The sequence below is a fragment of the Haemaphysalis longicornis genome, unplaced genomic scaffold (genome assembly GCF_048455015.1).
Source record: "Haemaphysalis longicornis isolate Haplotype H1 unplaced genomic scaffold, Haemaphysalis longicornis Haplotype H1 scaffold_5, whole genome shotgun sequence".
NCBI lineage: Eukaryota > Metazoa > Arthropoda > Arachnida > Ixodida > Ixodidae > Haemaphysalis > Haemaphysalis longicornis.
This window is the reverse complement of record NW_027526385.1, coordinates 88,730,991-88,734,061: the sequence shown is the minus strand read 5'-3', so window position 1 is coordinate 88,734,061 and position 3,071 is coordinate 88,730,991. Positions and strand designations below refer to the sequence as shown.

Sequence of the window (3,071 nt, the reverse complement as noted above, 5' to 3'; positions counted from 1 at the left end):
GGAAAGTGTTATGCAAAATTGTTAATCATACAAGAAAAAAAAATTACACAAGAAAATGGCAAGCGGCCGGAGTTTGCACGGAAGCAACTGTTGCCGTCCAGGAAAGCGTTAACGAGATGCTACCTGGAGAGTGTGCCGCTTAAGAGCGCAGAGCAGTTTAGCGCGCAACATTAAGCTATTGTTGGGAAACGACGGTAGCGAGTTTAAGTTCTGGCCTGCGGGGCGTAGCGCGTGGCGTTCGACGATATAAAAGCGCCCAACTTTGTAAACGTTTTCGTGCATCGGTAGCGGGGAGCGTGATCAATTTGAACAATGAACGGCTCCGGCGTTTTCTGTACTTTATGCATCAGGGGCTATCCTGTCAAGGTATGAAAATCTCGTTAATCTCCGTGATTCGTAAACAATAGCCAAAACAGGCTTTACGGTAAAATCGATTGAGCGCTGGTTGCCTCGGAATGCCGGAAGGCACGCAAACTTAGCGAAACACGTTCGTGCTACATACAATGTGTATGAGGTTGGTGATGAACTGCCCGGAAGCAGCGATAAACTTCAAGCACATCTTTTTTTTATGCGCCGCCGTCAAGACATTTTTTAGAAAAGTTCGAGTTTTCGGAGTCTAACGCGTTGAAGAGCCCCTGGGTTATAACGGGAACCGTAGTGGATTAGTTCGGAATATTTGTGACCACCTGGGGAACTACGTGCACCGACCGACGGGCGTTTTGCAGCGTAAGCTACACTGCGCGAGGTTGAGCAGCTTGGCATGTGCAGTGAAGGGCCGTTGCACGCAAGGGCGAGGGACATTGGATTGAATTGGCTTGGGTTGGCTTGGCTTGGGTTGGCTTAGATTGGATTGGATTGGATTAAAGTTGATTGTGTTGGATTGTGTTGCGCCATAGCCGCAGCAGACACACTGGCGCCGGCGCGTTCCCAGGTGTGCGCCTGAATTGCGCAGTAGCCAGGGCAGACGCTGCACCGGAGCCGCTTGATAGCCGTTTCGCGTGGCACGTGAAGAGCCGTGCTGAGCATTCCCGAGGAGCAGTGACTGCACTGGACTGGGCTGGACTGGATTAGACTGAATGGACTGGACTGGACTGGACTGGACTGGACTCGATTGCTGAACCCTAGCTCACGCTACGTATATACTGGCATAGCAGAGCTAAGCCACTACTAAGTTTTTGCTATTCGTCTTAACCCGAAAAACGCCATCCACGGTCGGGATTGAAACCGTGTGCTTGGGCCCAGCCGCACGATGACTTAGCCAATGAGCATTTCCGGAGAGTTTCATCTTATTGCTTTCGTTTAGCTCGAAATACTGGTACGACGAAAGCCATGGTTTGGTAGAGAAACTGAACGCAGTTTCAGTGAAAGAAGCTGTGTTGTTGTATATTCTCCTAAACAAATGTTACTTTGCGGGTTAAGAATAAACAAAAGGGGGGGGGGGCACAGAATTTTTGGTTGAGCACTGTAAAATAATGTGAACACACAAAAACCCTACCCTGATAAATCAAGCATATATATATATATATATATATATATATATATACACATAAATATAAATAAATATATATATACAGAAAGATAGGTCAGCAGTCTACAACACCAAAGGAGGCATAGGGGTGTGCTTAGGCTCTTTTCTTTTTCACTACGGTTAATGAAGTAAACATTTTTTTTAAATATACAGAAGAAAGAAAGAAAGAAAAACACGCGCCCAGAGTGGGGACCGAACCCACGCCTTTCGATTACATGTCGAACGCCTTACCAATTCGGCTATCTGGGCGACTGGGTTCTCCTTCACTTTCTGGGTATTTATATTTACTAGAAGTGCATCTGACGCTTGAGGGTGGTAGCCAGCGCCACTCTGACTACACGGGGAGAAGGGGACCTTCTTTTCAACTCCCGGGGCGTGACTCAAACGCCTACAGCCTGTCATGAGCGTGGGTTCGCACCCCACTCTGGGCGCGTGTTTTTCTTTCTTTCTTTCTTCTGTATATTAAAAAAAATGTTTACTTCATTAACCGTAGTGAAAAAATTCCCCCGCATTTCCCCGAGGGGGAGAATGTGAAAGTGCGAATGCACGGTTGTCGGCCCGCTTGCGGCGCTTGCGCTCGGCCCCCGCAGCCCACCGCCTCGCCGCCTTCTCTTCCATCTCTTCCATCGGGTTTGTAGTATGACGTGTTCACCACGCAGTTATCAAGCCGCTATAACGCCGCTGAGTCGCCAACGCACGCCGCTGACGACGTAGTTTGAATGCGTTAAAGATATAAGGCGCGTCACTAACGCTGATATCACGTCGCGTCCGTGGCTTGGTCGGTAGAGCGTCGCGCTGCGGCCGCAAAGTCCGCGGATCGAAACCTGGCGCCGGATGCTGTTCCTTTATAGAGGAGCACTGCGGACGCCGACGCCGCCGCCGACGCCGGTGGTGGATGGTTTGGGGTCGCTTATAAAGTGCATTCGCACTTAAAAGAAAAGAGCCTAAGCACACTTCTATGCCTCGTTTGGCGTTGTAGACTGCTGACCTATCTTTCTGTATTTCCTCAACGAGCCCCTCATTTCTGATGATTATTTTGATTGTGGGGTTTAACGCACCGACGCAACGCAGGCGATGAGGCGCGCCGTAGTGGAGGGCTCCGGATTAATTTTGACCACCTGGGGATCTTTATCGTGCGCCGAAATCTAAAGCCCCTCATTTCCTTACTATATATATATATATATATATATTGTGTAGGAGAAGATAGCCTACGCTTGGGTAGCCGGTTACAGAGGAGTTTAGTGCACACATAAGATCCAAGAGCAGGCTTCCGCGAGACCATAAACCGAGCGTTCTTGCCAACAGATGACGCACAGTGTCCCTGGAGGTTGGCAATGAGGCGAGAATACGGTTACCCAGCCACAAGCAGAAAAAAACCGTAACTTTACTTTGGGCACCAGCGGTATCGCACAAACGGAATCTCATGCCTTCACCAAACCCAAAGATTGACAGCACCCGCATTAAAGGACCACCGAGAGAGCTCCGAGGGGAGAGGGGTGGACTGTCACGGCTGTCATGGGCAGCTTGATTTTCGCCAATTGCT

The 3,071-nt window shown here is 49.4% G+C and overlaps 1 non-coding gene across 1 annotated transcript; it reads right to left on the bottom strand.

Annotated features, from left to right (window-relative positions):
* Nucleotides 1–1,705: 1,705 nt before the first annotated feature.
* Trnat-ugu (transfer RNA threonine (anticodon UGU)) lies at nt 1,706–1,777 on the bottom strand. The gene has a single exon. It is a non-coding gene; the product is annotated as a tRNA-Thr (tRNA).
* Between the last annotated feature and the right edge of the window lie 1,294 nt (nt 1,778–3,071).